General features: G+C 41.5%; 1 long non-coding RNA gene across 1 annotated transcript; it reads right to left on the bottom strand.

Annotated features, from left to right (window-relative positions):
* Nucleotides 1–15,405: 15,405 nt before the first annotated feature.
* On the bottom strand, nt 15,406–15,888 carry LOC116677357 (uncharacterized). The gene is made up of 3 exons (XR_004328972.1): nt 15,842–15,888; nt 15,604–15,752; nt 15,406–15,509 (listed from the first exon to the last, which is right to left on the bottom strand). It is a non-coding gene; the product is annotated as an uncharacterized LOC116677357 (long non-coding RNA).
* Nucleotides 15,889–26,618: the final 10,730 nt, after the last annotated feature.

Genomic DNA, 26,618 nt, shown 5'->3' with positions numbered 1-26,618 from the left:
TAGGCAGCTCAGAGCCAATGATCACTGTCAATGCACTCAGCTGTATTTTTCAGTGTCAACATTCTGTTTGGATTCTTTTTAGTGACACTTTTCCTTTACCTGCCTGTAACTCTATGTATCTTCACTTGTTTAATTGTAATTGTATATACACTGTATTAATAATCCAATCCAATGATAGATAGATAGATTCGATGTAGAACAATAATTTACAAGTTGGGAATAAAAATAAACTATTATTGATAAATCTGTAGATAATGTAAATATTGTATTTAAATATTGTGCAAGGTGCACTTAGTGCAATCATGATGTCTGTGAGTCTTATCTACCACTCAGTGATGAAGTGTTAAAAAGTTGTATTGCCTTTGGTAGGAATGATTTCTTGTGGCGGTCTGTGCGACATCAAAGCTTATGGAGCCTCTTAGAGAAGCTGCTCCTCTGTTGGACCAGTGTGAGGTGGAGAGGGTGGTCAGGGTGATCCATGATAGACAACAGTTTGTTCAGTGACCTCCTCTCCATCCCAGCTTCAAAAGTGTCCTGTTTGCCGCCAATCATGGAACCAGCCTTTCTGATCAGTTTGTTCAGTCTGTTTGTGTCGCTGGCTCCGATGCTGCGGCCCCAGCAGATGGCGGAGGAGAACAGAGCGCCGGCCAAAACAGACTGGTAGAAGATCTCCAACATTCTGCTGCACACATTAAAGGATCTCAGCTTCCACAAGAAATAGAGTCTGCTCATCCCTTTCTTGTAACTGCGGTGCTGTAGATCTTCCAGTTCAGCCTGTTGTCAATGTTGACACCCAGGTATCTGTACTCCTCAACAATGTCCACATCTTCTACCAGGATGCAAAGGGGCTGTGGAGCCGTTCCCTTCCTCCTAAAGTCAATCACCATCTCTCTGGTCTTATCCACATTCAGCAGCAGGTGATTCTAACCAGACCACTTCACAAAGTTGTCCACCAGCGCTCTGTACTTTCCTCCTGTCCATCCCTTATACACCCAACAACTGCAGAGTCATCAGAAAACATCTGTAGGTGACATGACTCTGAGTTGTATTGGAAGGTCTTTGTCTGTCTTCTTTTCTGTTCACCTCATACACCATGAGGTGAACAGAAAAGAAGACGGTACAGTCCCCTGTGGAGCCCCCGTGCCACTCACCACCACATCAGACAGAACACCATCCAGACGGACAAACTGTGGTCTGTCTGTCAGTAGTCAGTGATCCAGGAGACTGTGGACGCACAACACCCATCACCCGCAGCTTCTCACCTAGTAGCAGTGGCTGGATGGTGTTGAATGCACTGGAGAAATCAAAACGTGTGATTCTCACAGTGCCGCCACTGCCATCCATAGATGAAAGCATCGTTCACTCCCAGACGAGATTGGTAGACAAACTGTGGAGAGTCCAGAGAAGATCTCACCTGCAGCCTCAGGCCAAGACCAGCCTCTCCAGCACCTTCATCAGGGCAGGACGTCTTTCACAACAAATCTCAAACACACAAAGTCTCCACAATGAGAGTAGTTGAAGTGATTTAATAACTTTAGATGAAATTAACTTTAAACTTCACTCAATGTATGTTAAACCTAATTGTTTTTTAATACAATTTGACCACACTAATTCTATGTCTCTTTTGGAAATGGTTACTTTCTGTTTTTCAGTGTAATGGTAAACAAACCGATCCACAACTCTGGCAAACTGTGAGCGTGTTCTCATCTTGCTTTATCTAAACGTGGGGCATAAATGTGACAATCCGGGTGAAAATTGCTGCTTTTATCTCGTTGTCAAAGTCGCAGCCTCATTATAGGTATTTTTGCAAAAATTTGGCAACAGTTTGTCAATTAATGTGACTGAAAGCATAGCCTATAAATTGGGTGTTTGTGATGGAAGTAAGCGTGCAGATGTTTAGATCTTTCCACTGACTTTTTGGAGCCACATAAAAAGTCTGCACCTGGATGGAAAAGAAATTCCCATGTGGATCACGTTACCGCCCAGCCTTTATAAAACATTACATGACACAGACAACTGTGGAAAATGTGGGATTGAAGCAACACTATAAGGCAGCAATACAAGTGTTGTTGCCTTTCTTTAAGTTGGTCATCTGTGCCAGTAGAAATTCATTGATTCCATTAAACCAGAAGATGCGGTTTGATGTAAGCTGCATCCTTTGAAGCCAAATCCCTTTTTAACACACACCTGAGACATGCACACAGGCATGGCCTCATACATTGAAGACACTTAAAATAAAAACATGTGGGCAAAAGAGATCTGTTGATCTTCACAATTTAATTCATTAAAATGAAAGACTACATGTTTATTTGTTCAACCTCACTTTCCTCATTTGCTGCACTTCACTTTTCATAATTTGTGAAACACTAATTAACATTATATGTTATCATAATTCTCATAGTAAGTGTTTTTTACTTCATTGCACTGATTTGTCAGTGTGGATTGACTGATTTTACTTAGCTCACCATATTGCAAGTGCTGGTTGTTGTTTATGTGGAGATATTTACCTACTACATAAACATTTAATTAGAACATCATGTTGATTAGTGGCAACCTAAAATGTCCTCTTACTTGCATATTTTTTTTTTTTTATGTAATTATGATGCCTATGAAAGAAGCAGTGACCTACAAGTTACCGATACTGTATAGCCAGTAAAAACAATACAACATATTTACACAAAACTAGATAAAGCAATTAAGTTCACTGGCAACATTTACTGCCAGTGGAGAAGTAGTTTAACATTCATACAGTTATATGAACTTAATAATTAAAAAAAAACTCATTCAAACACATCAAGCCATACCATTGCTCAAGGTCTGCATACTGTAATCAACATGGCCAGGTCAGTTTATTCTGAGTCAACTCTGCAACTAAACATTCAGTGTCTGGACAGTAGCTCTAAGTGAGCATGCTCTGGCATGTCATCCATATGTCACCCACCAGGGGCGTCGGACTGGGGGGGAAAATGGGACTAAGTACCTAGAGCCCTCATGTAAAGAGGGCCCCAAAAGAGTGGCCCATAGAAAATGCCATTCTACAGGGCCCAGAATTTTGTGCTATGTCCCTGTCACCCACTGCACATGTTTGGAATATTTTGTTTGGACAACAAGACGTTTATATGGCACTGAGAAATAAGATTATTCAGGATTTGGCTACACAGATGATACTTAGTATAATTAATTTATTGATGGTTTTAGTTTTTTCATGTGATTTGTTGACAGTTAGAAAAAGATATATTGAAGAATATTAAAATCCACTTTGCTTTTTTGACGTGAACGTCACTTCTTCTTCTTCTTCTTGATACTTAAAATTACATTTTGATGCTAAAAGTTGGATAATTTGCTTCTAATTTAGCATTTTTGCATTGCCATGTTGCTACTTTTTGTTGGGTGAAGGATGTGAACACTTGTTCAAATAGTCTCTCCTCTGCAAATAGTTTTTATACAACGTTGACCGTAAAGGTCTGAAAATAATGATCACCCTCTAAACATAGGCCAAATTAGCATCACATTAACCTTTGAGAATGTGTGTGTGTGTGTGTGTGTGTGTGTGTGTGTGTGTGTGTGTGTGTGTGTGTGTGTGTGTGTGTGAGAGCCAGGGTTAGAGGAGAAAACGGTCAAGTTCTTTCTCTCCTCCCTCCATCTCTCTCGCTCTCTCTCACTCTCTGTAATTCCTTGAAGTGGGTGTCATGTCCTCTCCCTCTTCTTCTGCTCCTCTCCTTCTCATCTGTCTATCTTCTTTCATTTATCCGTCTTCTGGCACAAAAACACAATGGAAGAATATGACACTAGAAAACACTCTTCTCTGTCCGTCCGTTTTTTTCTCTTTTCTTCCTGCATTTATGTTGCATGTGTAGTATGTTTTTTCTCTTAAATGAAACTCATGCCATTCTGACATAATATTTGATATCACTTATGGTGGGTAACACTTTATAATAACCATCATTATAGATGGTAAATTGATAGGTAATTAATCTTTAGTTAATTATAATATAACTGTTAAGAAAAACAGTCAGTTTACTGTTAACAAACAATTAAATATAATAAATAATGTTAATAATTGTAAATTAACAGTTTATTAATTACCATTTAACTGTTGTTAACAGTAAACTGACTGTTTCCTAACAATTAAATTATAATTAATAATAAATAATAATAAATAGTATTATTAATTAATAATAAAAAAACCGTCTATAAACAGTGTCTGGATGGTTATTATAAGTTGCAACAGATAACTATAATACCTTGTTAAATGTTAATAAATACTTTATAAACCATCTATAAACATTATTTAGATAGATAATTAATACTTTATTAAGGGTTACTAGTTGTTCTGTAAACCGTCTATAAACAGTGTCTGGATGGTTATTATAAAGTTGCAACAGATGACTATAATACCTTGTTAAATAGTTAATAAATACTTTATAAACAGACTACAAACATTATTTAGATAGATAATTAATACTTATTAAGGGTTACTATGTTCTGTAAACTGTCTATAAACAGTGTCTGGATGGTTATTATAAAGTTGCAACAGATAACTATAATACCTTGTTAAATAGTTAATACTCTGTAAAACATCAATAAGAATTAGTTAATTATAAATAAGTGTATAAAGCATCAAGTAACTTTATTTAGTACACTTAAATCTTTATTAGTGGTCCATAAAATAGTGATTATTTGTGCACTGATAATATAGTCTGATCAGTAAATGAACAAATTTGTGAAGTATTTGTCATGCAACAATGTACAGCAGATGAACACGGGGAGACAATAACAAAGTTAGTACAAAAGATTTGCATACAAAACACAATCATCTATATACTGGGGTAGGGGTACTTTAGAGACCACAATAACAATAAAAGACACAAAGCGATTAACATTACAAGCTCCAGAAACCTGACACAATTTATTCTATTTATATTGCTTAGCAATATCGTGGAGCAGTCGTCCTAGTGGACCATTATGGTGTTTTTTACCCAACCATTCATTCCACTCGATCACAATCAAATGGTCTCTGAGCAGATCCTCCGTGCGATTCCCTCGGAGTCTACCAATTGTCTCCTTGTAGCTCCTCCAGGCCCTCTCAATGTGTTGAGTGTGGCAGCCCGTTTCAGCATTGACATATGCCACACTGTGGTTAACTGTGTAATGCCTGTATCCAAATGCCGGCAGAGCCTGACGGTAGGCCCGCCACTCATCACTTAATATTGTGGATCCAGTACGAACGTGGTGGAGAATCAATGGGACCAGTTCTCGTTTGGTCCGTCTTGCCACCAGGCGGAGAACAGGCATGGTCCTCTGTGCTTCACGCCAAGCATCCCAAACACCCACTTCTTCCTTTTCCACCCACCAGCCATTCTTCCACGCCCGTACTGTCAAAATATAAAAATTGGACACATATTAGAAATGGCAATTATTCACATGGTGATGTATTACTCATATTTACTGTAATTATTTGACCATTGAAACACAGAATGCTGACAATTGATTAAATTTTTCTGAGTTATAAAATTATTGTATCCCCATAAGTATGGATTCATCCCCCCCCCCACTGCGTCCACAGATGCTTACCGGTGGTGATTTCAATACAGTCCTTTATAATTTGCTGTGACCATTTGTGACCCCTGGAGGAATAACTTTTGATATGTGGTAGGAATTACTGCATCTCCTTACAGCTATGCAGTGACGAAACCTAAAGATAAATCTATTCATGGACTATAGACTTGTCATGATGACCTAGTCTGGAAATTTTGAATTTTTTTTCTTTTCTTTTGTTATGTTGTTCAACTGTATATCTGTAATCCATGACAGTTACAGGGAACAAAATGTAGGTAAATTACATTACTATTACTATGAAATCAAAAGTTTTGTAATTCTAAAGTTATAACACCCTGCCACACAAGTTGTGATTAATAAAAAAAGTATAAAACTAATAATTGTACATTTATAATGCCGGAAGAATGCTGAGTAAACTTACAGCTGGCATGTAGGTAAAGTAGCATGTAATTGTTTATGTTTTGTAACTGTTTCATTCATTCTGATTCCTTAATCTATTGTTATTACTTTGTGGGTCAAAGCAAAGCCTATAGTAATCAAATCATTCAGTATATACAAGAGGACATAAAAAATCCTCCTCCTGATAGAAGAATAAGTCACTATCAAAGCCAAGTCAAGCAAAGAAAAAAAACAAATACACTGACATACCTTGAAACGGCTAGAGTTGCAAGTTCTGTCATAAATTAATTAATAGAATGGCTGGAAAGTATTGGGCTTGGTGTGAGAATTCCCATAGAATGTTTAGCTGTATGGTTTTTATATTAACCTTTCTTTTGTGTCTGAAGTGGCTTTCATCGATAACCACAAACTCGTTCTGCCCTCCCAGCCTCTGTCCTTTTCTTCTTTTTCTTCTCTCCATTGCCTCAACACAGACATCTCGCAGCTTTTTTGCCATCTTTGACAGTGTAGTTGTGCTTGCAGCAATGTCATCAGTTATCATGTCAATTTGTCTTAATCGTAGGCCTTGTGCAAACCTGGAAATACACAAAATTAATGGTGAAAATGTTGTGGCCTTATGCAAACATTACTTCAGTAATTACACCTGCCACAGCATTGTTATGGGCATAAGAGTGATTCAAGATATCTAAAATTGGAGTAATACTAATAAAAGTAGACATACTGTCCATCCACTGCCTAAAACAACAATTAACATGTGCTTTGCCATTTGCCACTAACTTGCACTTGTGCAAGCTATTGTGAAAAGCTATTACCATATGCACTATAAAGTAGCTTAGATTAATGGAACCCAGAAGGTGTGTTCAATTTATCCAATGCATATAAAAAGTGCCAGTATCTCTTTGGATGCAGCAACTCACTGTGATTTTCAAAGAGATGTCACTTGCCTTTAGAATATTGCAGCAATAAAATTATGTATATTGACCTTCTATATTCTGTAGCCTACCACTGGTTTTAGTGTAATATATATATCTAAATTACAGGCACTTTGATTTATGTAGGTGTATAGCATGTTATTCTTGAACTTAAATTTGATTTCCATACCTGTACACAAATCGCATCCAGTTGAAAAGGGATATCTTGGATTGGCTAAATATTGACTGGGTGTCGGATGGATTTTCTGACAACGGCTCTATGTTTGGCCCTCTGTTGACATACCCTATGGAACATGGCACAACTTGAGATCCAATGGAATTCAAAGATATACCATAATTGTTATGATCTCTGTTTAAATTGTTTTGCTTCAACGCAAGACCTTTTTTTAAGAACAACAAAAGTTTGAGATTGAACAAATGGCAAACATTTATATTGTCATTGTTTTGTTCAGTCTTTTGTCGGTGCGTCCTAAACCATGGACTGGAACCTTTGGGGTACTTCAGGGGTAACAAGTAAAATGAAGAATGCTTTTACTATTATACTCACCTAAATGCTACCATTGAAGTCTACCAGAGTTATGTAAGCTACACAGTCTTGTAACGTTATCTTTGCTATTTTTCCATTTACAACATTTTAGCGGTAAATGAAAGGTCTTATGGCCCACATCTTGTAGTTGGTTGACTTGGTTCCAGGCTTAAAACTATGTAGGCTTCGGATTTACTGAAACCTTAATGGAGTAAATTAAATAGGGGAAATCACGTAGAAAGTGGCCGGTCACTCTAAAAGCATCAGTAAAGAAATTTACCTAAGTAAACAGTAAAACATATACTAAATATACTGTTAAATAAATGCTTTATATACAGTAAAAAATAAGAAAACTAGGCCTATTAGCTACAGTAACAAAAAAAAAATGATTTAGTAATATCAGACCTTTAGGCCATATATGCCCATATTAGTTAAGCCTACTACCTACCATTCATAGAGGTCTCCACGACTGCAGGGCTTCATCTTCATTTTGTGGTGGCAAATGTTGCATTTCATTTCTGTTTCAGAAGTTGTCTTTTCTTTAGCCATTGTATTAGGTGCTTATGGTGTTTTCTTTTCAATCGGCTACCTTCAATTAACTCCCTTAGTTCACTTGCTAAACCAGGCATTTTCCATCAAATGGGCTACACACGGAAAAGTTATGTAGACCAGACCTGTTAGAGCCAAAAGTGCGCCCAAACGCCCAAGCCCGCCGCCACCGGTATGGCTGTAACCCGCCCCTACTGTGCCTCTGATTGGCTCTGACCGTACCAAACTATTTCACTCCTCATGCATATCGGACTCTGAAAATACCCAACCCAGAGTGACAGCTAGAGAAAGACACCCAACCTAACAAACCGAAGGTAATGACTACTAGCCAATCAGAGGCAGAGTAGGGCGGGTCTAAGTGTAACCAGAGAGCGTTAGCAACATTGCTAAAATCAGAGGTTTCAAACTAGCTAGCTACAGAGTATCTGTACTGATATTTCTAACTGACCATGTCGCCAAAGAAAAGACATTTTACAAGATCTGGCAAAGCATTAAAAATGGATAACAAATTAGGGACACCAACGCGGTCGACGAAAGAAACGGCTGCACCTGACGTTACCATCAGCAGCATCGAGGATGCTAACATCGGTGAAGGGGCACATGGACCGCAAAACCTGGAGAACACCGCCGTTAGCAAAAACATTAATGCCAAAGTTACCAGCGATGAGGATTACCCCGCAAACAAGAAGTGTCAAGGTTTTGAGAGGGATAAATGCAGTATTTTATTTGAAACCAGCGATGACACAGACTGTGAACACCAATCTCTGAGTACAGGTGAGTTTGATAACGTTAACCTGTTGGCATGTAGCCTTCTTTAGTTATAGCTAGCCCCAGCTGCTAACAAGATTTCTTAACAGTAACATTTTGGAAAAATATGGAATTTTATTTTAGTAATTTAAAGTCTGGATAGCATTGAACAATATTTGTGCTTCCAGGCTATTTCCCGTATTCTGTTTTCTTAAATATACAATTCTTAAATGTCTATATATTGATCATATAACATTAAGCACAGCTCATGGCGTTTTGTGTTAGAGAGTTCTGCTAACTTTTAATCTGTAACGTTACTACCTAGTGAGAGTGCGCGTTACCACTTAGTGAGTGCGCAGGGCAAGGCAAGAAGCGCATGCTTCCTAACACACTCCTACGCAGAGCTGGCTCCGTGCCTGTTTGTCACAGTTCTGCTCCAAGTGACTTATAATTGATAACTACCAAATCTAGACATCCAAAACTAGATAACTGTGAAAAAATGTGGCAAATATTGTATCACTTATAACAAAATACCAAATATTAAGATTGTCTGAGTGTAGTGTTATGTAGTGATATAGTTATCATAAAATTAAATGGACTGTGTTTTCTGTAAGGAAAGCATGAATTTATGTCTGCATAATCATGTAGACTGAATGGTTAAAATAAGTCAATGCTGTTTTTCTGAGGGCAAACTATTATAAATAAATAAATATGGTCTAAAATGATCTACTGAGAAGTTTAACATTTCTGAATTGTTCAGTGGAAATTGTGTTGGAACATTTATATTCACACAGACCTGGTTAAAAATCACCAGGTTTATTACCACCAGCAGTTCACATAAAGAGGACATGTATTTAATGTTTGATTTTTAGATGCACTTAAGTTTGTTTCTCTTATTTCCAGCCATCGATATGTCTCCAACAGCATCAGTGCTGCTCCAAAAGGCGAAGATAAAAGAAGGCTTGCTGAAAAGACAAATCACGCAGTTGAAAAAGGACATGGACTTCCTTCACCAACAATTAGCAGGTGTTTTTCTTCCTATGCTGCATATTATATTTTGCTGTAGTGAGTAATTGCACACTAAAAAGATAATATTTTTTGAATTATTAAACTTTGAAGCATTTGGCAGACTACATTAAAATATATCTGATCTCACAATAGCATTTTCACTTTCCTCCAAATTTAAATTTCTAATGCAACTTTTACTACTAGAATGGGCATTTTGTAGTTAACCCTAGTTAAGCTGTGAATGAATTTTGTTTTTTTTGTGTATGCTATTTGATAACATTAACCCTATTATTTTAATTATACTATTTCCTTTTGTTTTAGCCAAGAACACTGCTGTAGGGACGGAGTCTAACCAAACTACATCGTCATCTGCATCTGCATCTGCCTCCTCATCCACCACCTCCTCTTCATCTGTCTCCCCTCTTCATCTTCCTCCTCATCTTCATCTTCCTCCTCATCTTCAGAGGACAAGAAAAAGAGAAAACGGCAAAAAAAGAAGCATAACAAAAAGAACACAAAAAGAGATACATCCAAAAGGACAGAAAGAAAAGAAGACAAAAGAAGAAGGTGGCAAAACGAAGGACACCACTTGGCAAAAGAGGTGAATTAAGGGGCCGAAGTGTAATTACATTTATATAAATTGTGGTTAAACTTACAAATCTTAAACATTTCTACTTAGGTTTGAATTTTAGATTGGTTGCACACCATTTTTATGTCCAAAGTGGTTTTACTCATCAAAGATATAACATTAAAGTAAAGTTTACCAAAAGCAAAAAACAACTAGATGTTTTTACTCTTGGAGATAACCATAGAGAAGTGGCATTTGGTTTGTTGCATCAAACAATATTTTGGAAAAACTCAACAGCAATGTTTCTTTCCAGAAATCATGACATGGTTACACAGGATGCTATCAGATCTGGTTGTGAGCAGTTGTATTGGGAACTATTTTCCAATAAAGCACCATGCCATAATAGTTTTACATTAAACTGTTCACAATGAGGTCTATGGATTATTGTTAGTTATTATGTCATTCTTTCTGAAAAAGGTGTGACCAGACCTTACTAGAGTGCTGAAACTGCACTGTGGAGATAGGTCTGTCAGTGCGAGAATACACCAACATTACCTGGATATAGAACTCTGGGAGGAGCTTTATTTTTTTCAATATTTTGTGTAAGCTTCCCCTTGGAGCACATCACTTTTACCTAAATTACACCCAAAGAAGACTAGCCAGGAGAAATTATATTATTTTGCTTTAAAAGTGAACTACAAATACTTGAGATGGTTTAAGACATCAGTCACATCTGTGAAGGAGAATTTCATATGGCAAGTTATTAGTTGTGTCATTATTTATGTTTAAGAGTTTGTGCCATTATTTAGGTTTTATAGTATAATCCTATCAAATCAGGTTAACTGTTTTTCGTTTCGTCATAGAGATACATACCCCAATTTATGTTGTATACTTATTTAAGTTGTCAAATGATTGAAAAGTTTATCTTTATGAATTGTTGTCTACTTTTGCAGTCAGAAGCCCAATAGAGATCATCAAAAGATACAAGAGGGTGTTGAGGGCATACAACCATGGCATGAAATTGGGAGAAGCATGTGCACATGCTGGAGTGACGGAGCTGACAGTAAGGTCCAAAGCGGCGATTGCAGAGCTTGCCATATCTTCCCCTCAAAATTTGAAGAACTAATGGCAGGATACAACAAACTACAAAAGATAGCTGACTTCCTCAGCAGATGTGAAGACATCATTAACAATGATCCACAAGTAGGGCCAATATAGCTAAAAATAAAGCTGTGGGTAAGCTCATACCCTACAATAAGAGGGAGCAGAAGTAATCGTTTGGGAAGCTGACTGAAGTGATGTTGAAATTTTAATGTTCAAAAAGGACTGTGCAATGTAAAGGTTTTGCATGTTCATTTATTTTTTATGTATGGTCATTGTTCGTTTTAAATTTTTGACCACACTGTAAAATTAGAGGAGCACCAATACCACTTTTTTTCAGTACAAGCATGGAAAACATACGGATAGCCCTTTGTTTGATGTTTAAAAAAATGTAAAGTTTCAGTAAGTAACTTTGATTACAATTTTTGTAATAAAGGTTTTATTTGTAATTTTGTGTTTTTTTTAATATCCCACTCTGACTTGCAGGTACATTTTTCATTTATAGATTTGTTTTTTGTATATAATGTAATGAAGGGCAAAACATTTCTCATTGCTTTACCAAGCACTTACTAATAACTATGAAAAACATCAGTCGCAACTTATAATAACCATCCAGACAACCCTTAACAAAGTATTAATTAGCTAAATAATGTTTATAGATTGTTTATAAAGTATTTATTAACTATTTAACAAGGTATTGTAGTAATCTGTTGCAACTTTATAACCATCCAGACACTGTTTATAGACGGTTTACAGAACAACTAGTAACCCTTAATAAAGTATTAATTATCTATCTAAATAATGTTTCTAGATGGTTTATAAAGTATTTATTAACTATTTAACAAGGTAATATAGTCATCTGTTGCAACTTTATAATAACCATCCAGACACTGTTTATAGACGGTTTACAGAACAACTAGTAACCTTAACAAAGCACTTCTAATAATTAGTAATCATTATTAATTATAATTTAATTGTTAGGAAACAGTCAGTTTACTGTTAACAAACAGTTAAATGGTAATTAATAAACTGTTAATTTACAATTATTAAACATTATTTATTATATTTAATTGTTTGTTAACATTTAACTAACTGTTCCCTAACAATTATATTATAATTAACTAAAGAATAATTAACTATCAATTTACCATCTATAAATGAGGTTATTATAAAGTGTTACATTTAGGGGTAATCACTAAATGCCAAGTTGATTTCACTTACAGTCTTTTGCAATATCAAATGCCTTGTCACATGAACACCTCTATTTTTTTCCTATTCATTGATTGTGGTAAACTAAAAATTTAAATAAAGACAAATACACAATACAACAAAAGTGCTTTTACTGTTTTATTTAAAACCGCATGAAGTTACAGGTTGGAGCCCCACTGCTTTAACCCTTGAATCATGAGCCTTAAACTGTGGAAAAATGTGTCATTCATGTCCTGAACATTACATTAAAGTTGAGGTGTAGCACAATCAGGCCTCTATCTTAAACACATTTTGTGCATAAGCATGTGTACATCATTAGTCACTGTTCAAAAATAACAGTTAAGATTGTAAGGACTAAGAAGACCACCAGACCAAGCCAAGCTCCGTAGATTTGAGATTGAGCGTTGTTTTGGGCAGTCTGCTCTGTAATTTCTCTGCAAAAGAGGTGTGACCACAGGCATAGATCAAATGATACTTCACGCAATTTGATAGTCCTTCAACCAATCAGACCAATGATCTGGGTGACACAGAAGCAACAGCAACATCAACGGGTTGCTGCACTTTCGTTGGCGTTCGGTGGCCATTATGTTGAAAGTCAACAAGAAGCTGCTTGGTTGCTTCTCTATCGTCATCGTGTTAAACCCGCCAGTAGCGCCCCAGGTAGATAAGCTAGTTTGTGATTGGTTCCCACAAAATTGGGAATTGAAGCAGGAGAATTAAATGTGCAAATTTCCAGACCAAGCTGCAGGGCAAAATCAAATCACCAGCTGAGTGGGTGGGGTTTACCCAGTCTAGTGGAAGGCTACGCCATAATAGGCTGCTAACCCAAAGTCTTTGTATTCTAACAAAAAATGTGTCTTGCAAAGACTTAGCTCATAAACTATCTTCAAGCATTTAATCATTATCTCACAAGGGCCACAGGTAGAGCCACCCGTCGATGCTGCGCCGAGGAGGAAACCCCTACACATGTGCGCCTGCTCTACCAACTGAGTTAACCTGGCTTCTTTGTCAACTTTGTCTTTGTCAACCTGCCCTGATAAACTTTCTCTTTTAATAAATTGGGAAAACACCACTCAAGACAATTTATTTTCTTCTTTGTATTCTGATCATTGTAAATTAGAAATTGAACAAACTAGAAGAAATCTCTCAGAATACAGCTATGCATGATTTAGATAAATACACTTTATAATAAGAACATTGACAGTGCATTGTTTTATATATATACACATGTATACAATAATGAAAAAACTAGTACTTACTTAGTTTTTGCAGTAACTAAACAGGACAGTATTATTAACTGTCACTAAGTTAAATATTGCTATTGCACTCTTTTTGACATCCCAGGGCTTAATTTTAAATGGTTTGTCTTAATAATCTAGTGATGATTCAATGGACCAGGTGCAGTTGTCTGTGTTATTCTGTCCAGCCCAGCATCTTGGACCTCCCCACACAGAAACGTGTTCAGTTCGACAAACATTCCTATCCACTGTCATTATTGTATCCTTTAAGTAATTTAATTTAATATGCTGCTTATTCAATGTGATGTCACTTAGCATTTATAGCTGCTACTGCTTAGTTCTAATGCCTGTTTCTAGAAGGGCCTTTAAAATAACATAAATAAAAGATGTTTACAAACAAAGTTAAAATGTGGTACACTTTGTTGACCTTATAGGAACACCTCTACAACTTCATATAGGCATATGTAGTGCGTAAATACACATAGACATATACAACATACATGTACACATACACAACGGCATACATATCTACATACATACATGTAGGCTACATAGGCTAAATACAGTGGTGCTCAAAAGTTTACAACACATGCTTAGTTGACTAAAAAGAGGAATAAAAAAATCATGTTTTGGAAATTTATTTTAATACCTAAATTAAAAATGAGGTAAAATCCAACCTTTAAGGACACCAATTTCTTTGTGAATGAATAACGTATTGTAAATAAATAATGTTTCTTATTTAAAATACAGGGGTCATAAGTATACATACCCCTATGTTAAATTCCCATAGAGCAGGCAGATTTTTATTATTAAAGGCCAGTTATTTCCTGGATTCAGGATATTATGCATCCTGATAAAGTTCCCTTGGCCTTTAGAATTAAAATAGCCCCACATCCTCACATACTCTTCACCATGCTTAGAGATAGGCATGGTTTTATTTCAGTTAGACTAATACCTGGTTTGATTTGCATTGAGAGATGATTTTATAGAAAGTATCCCATGCCTATCTCTAAGCATGGTGAAGAGTATGTGAGGATGTGGGGCTATTTTAATTCTAAAGGCCAAGGGACTTTATCAGGATGCATAATATCCTGAATCCAGGAAATAACTGGCCTTTAATAATAAAAATCTGCCTGCCTCTATGGGAATTTAACATAGGGGTATGTATACTTATGACCCCTGTATTTTAAATAAGACATTTATTTATTTAAATACGTTTTCATTCACAAAGAAATTGGTGTCCTTAAAGGTTGGATTTTACCTCATTTTTTAATTTAGGTATTAAAATAAATTTCCAAAACATGATTTTTTTATTCCTCTTTTTAGTCAACTAAGCATGTGTATGTAAACTTTTGAGCACCACTGTATAAACTACATACACCCCCCCCCCCCATTTGTCCTATATTTTCTATTGCCCCATTGATTAACCTCTCTAGGGTTTTGCAAAGTTACATTTGATAGTAAATTTATCCAAAGCTGTCAAAGCTATAAGGCAATAATGAATTTTGGATATTAGGTTCCCTTGTCCAATCAGTCTTAACTGTCATGACTTTATGACTTTAAATTAAAATGGAATCAGCACAGATGTTATTGCTTGCTTTACAATAGCCATGACAACAGTACCAGGCAGGATGCAGTGACAAGACTGATTTTGTGGATTACTCCATCCGAAGCTGTAAATGAGGAGAAGAAAACAAAACATTAGTTTAACAAACAGTTGTGTACCTTTTAAAAAATGTTAATGACGTAGCACACAATATTGCTTACAGATGCCATTCACGCTGATGGAGCTGCCTTCAATGTCGAAGCCGCTGACGCTTGAAGCTACTTTGATCAAAGCGCTTGTAATCTGAATGTTATTAGGAGCAAGTGTACCCACAAAGCTAAGGTCCATGGTGTTGATGACTGATCCACTACTGCAAAAAGAGAAACCCATAATATAGTTTGAAAAATCAGATTAAGTCCACTATTCCTAAATATATTACCTGAAAATAAATGAAATTACCTGAATGACACCACTTTCAAGGCACTGAAGGAGGGGAATGTTGTTTGAAGACCGGTTCAAGCTGCGGAAACAAAATGAGTTGTATTTAAAGACTTTTCACTTTGAACATTGAAGTGTGTGTACGTATGAGATAAGTTGTACAGTGAGCTGGTGTGTAATTGTGTAATTGCATCTTCTTAACATGTTCCCCTTAATGTCTCTGTACGTGATGTTTTTTCATTACATGACTGTCAAGGAATTGTTCAGTTCTTTGGTGAGTACTGAAGCTCTCTGATAAAGTAATTCATAAGTGTACAAGGATATTTCATTCTAAGGGTGAGAACTTACCTGTCCTGTTATCAATGCATCTCGATTTTTAAAAGCTGTGGATGATGGATTCAGCAAGTCGTCTGTAAATGTGCTTTGAACAGATCTGAAGGACACCCTAGCTAATGTGAGTGCAGCAGTTGTAGATGCAGCAGTGGATACAGTAGTTGAAGGTGCAGCTGTTGTAGAAACAGCAGTAGTGGATAAAGTAGTTAAAGGTGCAGCCGTTGTAGATACAGCAGTAGTGGATACAGCAGTTGAAGGTGCAGTCGTTGTGGATACAGCAGTAGTGGATACAGAAGTTGTAGATACAGCAGTTGTAGGTGCTGTAGTTGGAACTGGACCTTCTGTAAAAACATATTTAAAGAAATTCTTGGTGTCCAAAGGAAAATTATTAATTTTTCCTTGTTTGAAGTCAAACTGAATTTGGTGCCAGTTTAACAGACTTATAAGAACCCTCATAGTTGGCTACGCAGACTTAATAGCATGTTTTATGTTTACTTACCGACTACTTTGACTGATCCCGGATCTATGCTCACATCGAAGGAATTGTTGGGATTACTCACAGCTGTTACTAAGACTTCAGCAACAACATTATTTTGTGGGAGATTTGCAATAGGAGTAGTACTATCAAACACAACTTCAATCGTTGCTTCGGTTCCAGTTGCTCGCGAAGGTATGGCACTGTGACAAAATACCAAATGGGACATGAGTTAATTAACTGTGTCACAGTTTTTTATTGCCTTGTGTCATGTGTGATTTACACACAACACTATCAACATTAGATTAAACAAATTTCAAGATCAAAATGTAAACATAGAAAAAATGTTTTACCTGAACTTTTTGACATTGCATCGTTTAAATTTTTTTCCAAATTGTTTTTGGTAGAAAACTGCAAGAAAACAATATTTGGGGACCTTAAATGGCTTTCAAGTACACACAAAGTTGACTGAAATTAATTTTCATCTGATAGATTTGTGTTTTAGGAAAAACATTCTATGAAATCATCATTCAAAACTCTCAAGGACACTTCAATCAGTGACAAGTGTATGAATAAAAAATGCACTCACAGTGTGTGTGAGTGATTGTTGAAGAGTTTTGAATGCAGAGCTGGTGGGGTCAGAAAGGGCAGCTGTAAAAGATACTGATGCCAAGTCTGCTGAGAGGCTATAAACTGGTTCAGAGGACAAAGTGCTTGGTGCTGCGGTTGTAGATACAGCAGTTGTAGGTGCGGCAGTTATAGTTGCTGCTGTTGTAGGTGTGGCAGTTGCTGGTGCTGCTGTGGTAGGTGCTGCTGTTGTAGGTAACGCTGTTGTTGGTGAGGCAGTTGTGAGTGCAGCTGTTGTAGATGCTGCTGTCGATGGTGTTGCTGTTGTTGTTGGGGCTGTTGTAGGTGCAGCAATTGTAGGTGCTGCTGTTGTTGGTGTGGCTGTTGTAGGGGCTGCTGTCGTTGGTGCTGCTGTTGTAGGTGCTGGTGTTGTAGCAGCAGCTGTCGTACGTACTGTGGTTGTTGGTGCGGCAGTTGTAGGTGCTGGTGTTGTAGCTGCAGCTGTCGTAGGTACTGTGGTTGTTGGTGCGGCAGTTGTAGATGCGGCTGTTGTTGGTGCAGCTGTTATTGGTGCAGCTGTAGTAGGTGCTGCTGTTGTAGCTGCAGCTGTTGTAGGTGCTGCTGTTGTTGGTGCGGCAGTTGTAGGGCTGCTGTTGTAGCAGCTGCTGTTGTTGGTGCTGCCGTTGTTTGTGGAGCAGTTGTAGGTGCTGGTGTTGTAGCTGCAGCTGTCGTAGGTGCTGCTGTTGTTGGTGCTGCTGTCGTAGTAGCTGCTGTTGTTGGTGCTGCCGTTGTAGGTGCGGCTGTTGTTGGTACGACGGTTTGATGGTGCTGCAGTTGTAGGTGCTGCTGTTGTTGGTGCAGCTGTAGTAGGTGCTGCTGATGTTGGTACGGCAGTTGTTGGTGCTGCTGTCGTTGATGCTGCTGTTTTTGGTGCTGCTGTCGTTGGTGCGGCAGTTGTAGGGCTGCTGTTATTGGTGCGGCTGTTGTAGGTGCGGCTGTTGTAGGGGCTGCTGTTGTTTGTGCGGCAGTTGTAGGTGCGGCTGTTGTAGGTACGGCAGTTGTAGGTGCGGCTGTTGTAGGTGCGGCTGTTGTTGATGCAGCTGTTGTTGGTGCAGCTGTAGTGGGGGCTGATGTTGGTGCGGCAGTTGTAGGTGCTGCTGTTGTTGGTGCTGCCGTTGTTGGTAGTGCCGTTGTAGGTGAAGCAGTTTTAGGTGTAGCTGTAGTGGGGGCTGCTGTTGTAGGTGCGGCAGTTGTTGGTACTGCTGTCGTTGGTGCTGTTGTTGTAGGTGCTGCTGTCGTTGGTGTGGCAGTTGTAGGGGCTGCTGTCGTAGGGGATGCTGTTGTTGGTGCTGCCGTTGTTGGTGCGGCAGTTGTAGGTGTGGCTGTTGTTGGTGCGTCTGTAATAGGGGCTGCAGTTGTCGTATGTCCTGCTGTTGTTGGTGGTGCTGTTGTTGGTGCGGCTGTTGTTGGTGCAGCTGTTGTTGGTGCTGCTGTCGTAGTAGCTGCTGCTGTTGGTGCTGCCGTTGTAGGTGCGGCTGTTGTTGGTAAGACGGTTGATGGTGCTGCAGTTGCAGATGCTGCTGTTGTTGGTGCAGCTGTTGTTGGTGCTGCTGTCGTTGGTGCTGCTGTTAAAGGTGCTGCTGTTGTTGGTGCGGCAGTTGTTGGGGCTGCTGTTGTTGGTGCGGCTGTTGTAGGTGCGGCTGTTGTAGGGGCTGCTGTTGGTGCGGCAGTTGTAGGTGCGGCTGTTGTAGGTGCGGCAATTTTAGGTGTGGCTGTTGTAGGTGCGGCAGTTGTTGGTGCTGCTGTCGTTGGTGCTGCTGTTGCAGGTGCTGCCGTCGTTGGTGTTGCAGTTGTAGGAGATGTTGTTGTTGGTGCGGCAGTTGTTGGTGCTGCTGTCGTTGGTGCTGCTGTTGTAGGTGCTGCTCTCGTTGGTGCGGCAGTTGTAGGGCCTGCTGTTGTTGGTGCGGATGTTGTAGGTGCGGCTGTTGTATATGCAGCTGTTGTTGTTGCAGCTTTAGTAGGGCTGATGTTGGTGCGGCAGTTGTAGGTGCTGCTGTTGTTGGTGCTGCCGTTGTTGGTGCTGCCGTTGTAGGTGAAGCAGTTGTAGGTGCAGCTTTGGGGGCTGCTGTTGTTGGTGCGGCAGTTGTTGGTGCTGCTGTCGTTGGTGCTGCTGTTGTAGGTGCTGATGTCGTTGGTGCGGCAGATGTAGGGGCTGCTGATGTTGGTGCGGCAGTTGTTGGTGCTGCTGTCGTTGGTGCTGCTGTTGTAGGTGCTGCTGTCGTTGGTGCGGCAGTTGTAGGGGCCGCTGTTGTAGGTGCGGCTTTTGTAGGTGCGGCGGTTGTTGGTGCGGCAGTTGTAGGTGCGGCTGTTGTTGGTGCAGCTGTTGTTGGTGCGGCTGTCGTTGGTAAAGCTGTTGTTGGGGCTGCTGTTGTAGGTGCGGCAGTTGTTGGTGCTGCTGTCGTTGGTGCTGCTGTTGTAGGGGCGGCAGTTGTAGGTGCGGCAGTTTTAGGTGTGGCTGTTGTAGGTGCGGCTGTTGTAGGTGCGGCAGTTTTAGGTGTGGCTGTTGTAGGTGCGGCTGTTGTTGGTGCAGCTGTAGTAGGGGCTACTGTTGTAGGTGGGGCAGTTGTTGGTGCTGCTGTCGTTGGTGCTGCTGTTGTAGGTGCTGCTGTCGTTGGTGTGGCAGTTGTAGGGGCTGCTGTTGTAGGAGATGTTGTTGTTGGTGCTGCCGTTGTTAGTGCAGCAGTTGTTGGTGCGGGTGTTGTAGGTGCGGCTGTTATAGGTGTGGCGGTTGTTGGTGCGGCAGTTGTAGGTGCTGCTGTTGTTGGTGCTGCCGTTGTAGGTGTGTCAGTTGTAGGTAAAGCTGTAGTGGGGGCTGCTGTTGTAGATGCGGCTGTTGTTGGTGCGGCTGTTGTTGGTGCAGCTGTTGTAGGTGCAGCTGTTGTAGGGGCTGCTGTTGTTGGTGCGGCTGTTGCAGGAGCGGCGGTTGTTTGTGTGGCAGTTGTAGGTGCGGCTGTTATTGATGCAGCTGTTGTTGTTGCAGCTGTAGCAGGGGCTGCGGTTGTCATTGCTGCTGTTGTTGATGCTGCTGTTGTTGGTGCCGCCGTTGTTGGTGCCGCCGTTGTAGGTGCAGAAGTAGTAGGGGCTGCTGTTGTTGGTGCTGCTGTAGTAGGTGCGGCTCTTGTTGGTGCAACTGTAGTAGGAGCTGCTGTTGTTGGTGCTGCCATTGTAGGTTCGGCTGTTGTTGGTGCAGCTGTAGTATGGGCTGGTGTTGTTGGTGCTGTCGTTGTAGGTGCTGCCGTTGTAGGTGCGTCAGTTGTAGGTGCAGCTGTAGTGGGGGCTGCTGTTGTTGGTGCGGCAGTTGTTGGTGTTGCTGTTGTTGGTGATGGTTTTGTAGGTGCTGCTGTCATTGGTGCGGCAGTTGTAGGGGCTGCTGTTGTAGGTGTGGCTGTTGTAGGTGCGGCGGTTGTTGGTGTGGCAGTTGTAGGTGCGGCTGTTGTTGTTGCCGCTGTAGCAGGGGCTGCGGTTGTTGGTGCTATTGTTGTTGATACTAATGTTGTTGGTGCGGCTGTCGTTGGGGCAGCTGTTGTTGGTGCAGCTGTAGTAGTGGCTGCTGTTGTTGTTGCTGCAGTTGTAGGAGCTGCTGTTGTTGGTGCTACCGTTTTAGGTGCGGCTGTTTTGGTGCAGCTGTAGTAGGCGCTGCTGTTGTAGGTGCGGCTGTTGTTGGTGCGGCTGTTGTTGGTGCGGCTGTCGTAGGAACTGCTGTTGTTTGTGCTACCGTTGTAGGTGCGGCAGTTGTTGGTGCTGCTTTTGTAGGTGCTGCTGTCGTTGGTGCGGCTGTTGGTGTGCAGCTGTAGTAGGGGCTATTGTTGTAGGTGTGGCAGTTGTTGGTGCTGCTGTCGTTGCTGCTGCTGTTGTTGGTGCTAGCGTTGTTGGTGCAGCAGTTGTTGGTGCGGCTGTTGTAGGTGCGGCTGTTGTAGTTTCGGCGGTTGTTGGTAAGGCAGTTGTAGGGGCTGCTGTTGTTGGTGCGGTTCTTGTAAGTGCGGCTGTTGTAGGTGCGGCTGTTGTAGGGGCTGCTGTTGTAGGTGCGGCTGTTGTAGGTGCGGCGGTGTTGTTGGTGTGGCAGTTTTAGGTGCGACTGTTGTTGGTTCAGCTGTTGTTGTTGCAGCAGTAGCAGGGAATGCGGTTGTAGGTACTGCTGTTGTTGATGCTGCTGTTGTTGGTGCAGCTGTTGTTGGTGCAGCTGTAGTAGGTGCTGCTGTTGTTGGTGCTGCAGTTGTAGGTGCTGCTGTCGTAGGTGCGGCTGTTGTTGGTACGGCTGTCGTACGAGCTGCTGTTGTTGGTGCTGCCGTTGTAGGTGCGGCTGTCGTTGCTGCTGCTGTTGTAGGTGCTGCTGTCGTTGGTGCGGCAGTTGAAGGGGCTGCTGTCGTAGGAGATGCTGTTGTTGGTGCTGCCGTTGTTGGTGCAGCACTTGTTGGTGCGGCTGTTGTAGGTGCGGATGTTGTTGTTGCGGCGGTTGTTGGTACGGCAGTTGTAGGTGTGGCTGTTGCTGGTGCAGCTGTTGTTGGTGCAGCTGTAGTAAGGGCCGCTGTTGTTGGTGCTGCTGTTGATGGTGCTGCTGTTGTTGGTGCGTCTGTTGTTGGTGCAGCTGTTGTTGGTGCAGCTGTAGTAGGGGCTGCCGTTGTAGGTGCGGCAGTTGTAGGTGCGGCTGTTGTAGGTGAGGCTGTTGTTGGTGCTGCCGTTGTAGATGCGGCAGATATAGGTGCAGCTGTAGGGGGCTGCTGTTGTTGGTGCTCCAGTGGTAGGTGCTGCTGTCGTAGGTGCGGCTGTTGTTGGTGCAGCTGTAGTAGGAGCTGCTGTTGTTGGTGCTGCCGTTGTAGGTGTGCTGTTGTTGGTGCTGCCGTTGTAGTTGCTGCCGTTTTAGGTGCATCAGTTGTAGGTCCAGCTGTAGCGGGAGCTGCTGTTGTTGGTGCGGCAGTTGTTGGTGCTGCTGTCGTTGGTGATGCTGTTGTAGGTGCTGCTATCGTTGGTGCGGCGGTTGTAGGGGCTGCTGTTGTTGGTGCGGCTTTTGTAGGTGCGGCTGTTGTAGTTGCGGATGTTGTAGGGGCTGCTGATGTTGGTGCGGCAGTCGTTGGTGTTTCTGTCGTTGGTGCTGCTGTTGTAGGTGCTGCTGTCCTTTGTGCGGCAGTTGTAGGGGCTGCTGTTGTTGGTGCGGCAGTTGTTGGGGCTGCTGTTGTTGGTGCGGCTGTTGTTGGTGCGGCTGTCGTAGGTCCGGCTGTAGTGGGGCTGCTGTTGTATGTGCGGCAGTTGTTGGTGCTGCTGTCGTTGGTGCTGCTGTTGTAGGTGCTGCTGTCGTTGGTGCGTCAGTTGTAGGTGCTGCTGTGGTAGGTGCCGCTGTTGTAGGTACGGCTGTTGTTGTAGCAGCTGTTGTAGGTGCGGCTGTCATTGGTGCAGCTGTTGTTGGTGCAGTTGTAGTAGGGGCTGCTGTGGTTGGTGCTGCAGTTGTAGGTGCTGCTGTCGTAGGTGCGGCTGTTGTTGGTGCGGCAGTTGTAGGTGCAGCTGTTGTTGTTGCAGCTGTAGCAGGGGCTGCTGTGGTTGGTGCTGCTTTTGTTGGTGCTGCTGTTGTTGGTGTGGCTGTCGTTGGTGCAGCTGTTGTTGGTGCAGCTGTAGTAGGGGCTGCTGTTGTTGGTGCTGCAGTTGTAGGTGCTGCGGTCGAAGGTGCGGCTGTTGTTGGTACAGCTGTAGTAGGAGCTGCTGTTGTTGGTGCTGCCGTTGTAGGTGCGGCTGTTGTTGGTGCAGCTTTAGTAGGGGCTGCTGTTGTTGGTGCTGCCGTTGTAGGTGCATCTGTTGTTGGTGCTGTTGTCGTTGGTGCTGCTGTTGTAGGTGCTGCTGTCGTTGGTGTGGCAATTGTAGGGGCTGCTGTCGTAGGAGATGCTGTTGTTGGTGCTGCCGTTGCTGGTGCAAATGTGTTGGTGCGGCAGTTGTTGGTGCTGCTGTCGTTGGTGATGCTGTTGTAGGTGCTGCTGTCGTTGGTGCGGCAGTTGTAGGGGCTGCTGTTGTTGGTGCGGCTTTTGTAGGTGCGGCTGTTGTAGGGGCTGCTGATGTGGTAAGGCAGTCGTTGGTGCTGCTGTTGTAGGTACTGCTGTCGTTGGTAAGGCAGTTGTAGGGGCTGCTGTTGTTGGTGCGTCTGTTGTAGGTGCGGCTGTTGTAGTTGCGGCTGTTGTTGGTGCAGCTGTTGTCGGTGCAGCTGTAGTAGGGGCAGCTGTTGTTGGTGCAGCAGTTGTAGGGGCTGCTGTTGTTGGTGCTGCCATTGTAGGTGCGGCAGCTGTAAGTGGAGCTGTAGTGGGAGCTGCTGTTGTTTGTGCGGCAGTTGTTGGTGCTGCTGTTGTTGGTGCTGCTGTTGTCGGTGCTGCTGATGTTGGTGCGGCAGTTGTTGATGCTGCTGTCATTGGTGCTGCTGTTGTAGTTGCAGATGTAGCAGTGCTTGCTGTTGTTAGTGCTGCTGTTGTTGGTGCTGCTGTTGTTGCGGTTGTCGTTGGTGCAGCTGTTGTTGGTGCAGTTGTAGTAGGGGCTGCTGTTGTCGGTGCTGCAGTTGTAGGTGCTGCGGTCGAAGGTGCGGTTGTTGTTGGTGCAGCTGTAGTAGGAGCTGCTGTTGTTGGTGCTGCCGTTGTAGGTGTGGCTGTTGTTGGTGCAGCTGTAGTAGGGGCTGCTGTTGTTGGTGCTGCCGTTGTAGGTGCAGCTGTTGTTGGTGCTGCTGTCGTAGGGGCTGCTGTTGTAGGAGATGCTGTTGTTGGTGGTGCCGTTGTTGGTGCAGGAGTTGTTGGTGCGGCTGTTGTAGGTGCGGCGGTTTTTGGTGCAGCAGTTGCAGGTGCGGCTGGTTTTGGTGCAGCTGTTGTTGGTGCGGCTGTTGTTAGTGCGGCTGTTGTAGGTGCAGCAGCTGTTGGTCCTGCAGTTGTAGGTGCGGCTGTTGTTGGTGCGGCTGTTGTTGGTGCAACTGTATTAGGTGCTGCGGTTGTAGGTGCCGCAGTTGTTGGTGTTATTGTTTCCTCTGTTGTCATAAGTGTGGCTGTCGTAGGTGCAGAAATTGTATATATTTATATTTTTATAATATATATTTTTAAAATATCTCAGCTTACCTATAAGAATCAGGAACATCAGTATGATCCTTCCAACAGCCATCTTGTCTCCTTCTAAGTTTATGAAATGAAAAAATACAGAGACTTATTCACAGAAGCAGCACATGGAAAAGTTTTGTCCTACAGTACTTTAAACCGTGCACACAGTAGTCAATCTCCAAATGACAGTAATCGTTATATCAGTACTTTTAGTCTTCACAACTCAGGGCAAAGAAAACATCCAAAAGGAAGTTTGATGCAAATAAGTATTATAATACAGTATTTCTGTATAGATATATTACACTGAACAAAATTATAATTGCAACACGTTTATTTTTCCTTCATTTTACATGAGCGATTTAAGACTTTTTCCTATGTACACAAAAGGTATTTTTCTCTCAAGTATTGTTCAAAAATCTGTCTAAATCCTTGTTATTGAGCTCTTCTCCTTTGCCAAGATAATCCATTAACCTCACAGGTGTCGAATATTAAGATGGTTATTACAGCATGATTATTGGAGATGGTAAAAGTAGTCACTTCCCATGCTCAAGTAGAAGTACAGATACTTTTGTTAAAAATACTCTGGTAAAAGTAGAAGTACTGATTTAACTTTTTTACTCAAGTAAAAGTAACAAAGTACAGGCTTGAAAATTTTCCTTAAGTGTAAAGTATTGTTCAAATGACACAAAATGTTGCTATTGTGCTGGCTGATAAATGTGTTTATGGAAAACAGGTTCCTTATATGCCGTTGGTTACATTGTAAATTGATGTTTGCCAACAGGCCTTAAACATCATATATACGATTATTGAGACAGGTTAATAAGATTCTGACTGAGTAGCAAGATATGAATTCAATTATTATTCTGTGAGAATTCACAGATCCCGTTTCTCTTTTTTAATCTTCTCCTTAACATTTAAATTAATTTACATGTACGTTTGTGTGCTCAAATATGGCTTCTGAAAAGAAAAGAAAGGATACAATATGAATTACTAAATGGACATTAATTAGGAAGTTCCCCATACTTTTAGAGTTACAACTACCAACCACTAGACGGCAAGATTTTTGAAAAATTAACCATTAAATGTGGCACTTTCTGGAGAGTTCTGTGCAAAGAGATGGAGAAATTGAGTCTTACATGGTATGTGTATGTATATACATAATATACATACATCTACGACACATTGTTTGTATGGAATGTATGATCTGCAAGGTTAAGAGCCATATTGGCTATTTTGCGTTGATGTAGTATCAACAGAGGGCATTTAACATTTACATCAGCCTACTGTTAACCAGTCATCACATTGTAATACCTTATTATGATATAAGAAATGACCTATACACTGTGCCAAACATAATGTGCCACATGAAGAGAGCAGCATATGACAGTAGCAGCAGCTGAGAAGATTTGGGTCTATTGTGACAAGGTCCCCCTCACAGAAACTTCCTTCCTTCATTCTCTCTCTCTTTACTACAACACACACACATACACACACACACACACACACGGCGCAGAGATGCGACGGCGAGGACAGGTTCAACGGCTTGGTCAGTGACATGAACTCATAAAGGCCGTTGGAGCTTCCGAGCACCGGGCTCCCACCCATTTTATCTGTAAATCCTGCCGATATAGACACGCCGTTATGTTGCTGACCCGCAGTGGTGAACTGTCTGCAGTGCTCCGCGGGTTGTTGCCGTGTTCCGATTGTTTTCATCTCATCTCCGCCGAGACAAAATAGACATGACGTGTGTTGAATAATATAAAGTTTAAATGTTTCAATACTATGTAATTATACATGTTCTCATGTTTTAAGATGTATGCTGCAGTAGGGTTTGAAAAGATGATTTTAATCAGTGGTGTGGGGTCCATATCATGCTGTGTAAATTCTCAAGAAAGGTAGATCAAACAAGCCTTTCTGTTCTCTCACCTATCCCCCTCTCTCCCACGGTCTCTGCCATATGGTTTAGAACAAAAGACAATTAACATTTAGAAGGACACCATTTGCCCCACAAGAAGGAAGAAACCTCCTGTCTTCCACCACCTGGTGTCCTAGACTGAGATAAGACACTGGAATGCTGATTCACTGTATTATGTTAGACTTTCTCACTAACATGATAATTCACGTTTGATCTATGTGTGAAAACTACCCCAAAGGAGGCATGTACCCCTGACTGCAGACCCGCAGACACGTTGAGGGGCGGGGTCAAACGTTTAACTCCGCCCAGTCTCCAACCGTCCACTACCCAACTCATTTAATACATGTGGGACTAGAAACCTTACTGGATTGGCGAAATGCAACGATTTAAACATAA

Source organism: Etheostoma spectabile, unplaced genomic scaffold (genome assembly GCF_008692095.1).
Source record: "Etheostoma spectabile isolate EspeVRDwgs_2016 unplaced genomic scaffold, UIUC_Espe_1.0 scaffold00004925, whole genome shotgun sequence".
In the NCBI taxonomy this organism is placed as follows: domain Eukaryota; kingdom Metazoa; phylum Chordata; class Actinopteri; order Perciformes; family Percidae; genus Etheostoma; species Etheostoma spectabile.
This window is presented reverse-complemented; position numbering and strand designations above follow the sequence as displayed.